This window comes from Elephantulus edwardii, unplaced genomic scaffold (assembly GCF_000299155.1).
Source record: "Elephantulus edwardii isolate Elephantulus edwardi_28Jun2011 unplaced genomic scaffold, EleEdw1.0 scaffold00111, whole genome shotgun sequence".
In the NCBI taxonomy this organism is placed as follows: domain Eukaryota; kingdom Metazoa; phylum Chordata; class Mammalia; order Macroscelidea; family Macroscelididae; genus Elephantulus; species Elephantulus edwardii.
This window is the reverse complement of record NW_006399861.1, coordinates 5,463,673-5,464,455: the sequence shown is the minus strand read 5'-3', so window position 1 is coordinate 5,464,455 and position 783 is coordinate 5,463,673.

Below are 783 nucleotides of genomic sequence, written 5' to 3'. Positions count from 1 at the left end.
GCAATCAACTTGTTCAAGGTAATCTTAATCCAGATTCCAAATTCATATTTCAAGGGGACTGAAAGGGAAATTGTTAAGTTTATTTGAAAAGACAAGAAACCCCAAATAAGCAAAACATTTCTGAGCAACAAAAATGAGGCGGAGGGCAAAACACTCCATGACCTCAAAACCTACTACACAGCAGTAGTAACCAAAATAGCATGGTAGGGTACAATGACAGGCACATAGACCAATGGAACAGAATCGAGAATCCAGAAATCGACCCAGCAACTGATATTTGACAAGGATATCAAAACTATTAAATGGGGAAATGAAAACCTCTTCAACAAATGGTGCTGGCAAAACTGTACTATTACCTGAAAAAAGCTGAAATAGTGTCCACATCTCACAACACACACACACACACAAATCAACTCAAAGTGGATCAGAGACCTGGAAGTAAAGCCTGAAATCATAAAGTTCATAATAGACCAACTGGGATCAAGCTAAAATGTGCTAGTCCAAGGTATTAAAAGACTGCCAAAACCAGCCAGAAATGTACAATCTGAAGAGGATAAAATTGATGAATGGGACCTTCTCAAGATTAAATCCTGGTGAATTACTTTTTTATGTGCTTTTTTGAATTCTATTGGCTAGCATTTCATAAAGGATTTTTGCATCTATATTCATGAGAGATATTGGTCTGTAGTTTTCTTTGTAATATTTTTTTACCTGGTTTTGGCATTAGGGTTAAGCTTGCTTCATAGAATGACTCTGGAATTGTTTCTTCTTTTTCAATTTTTT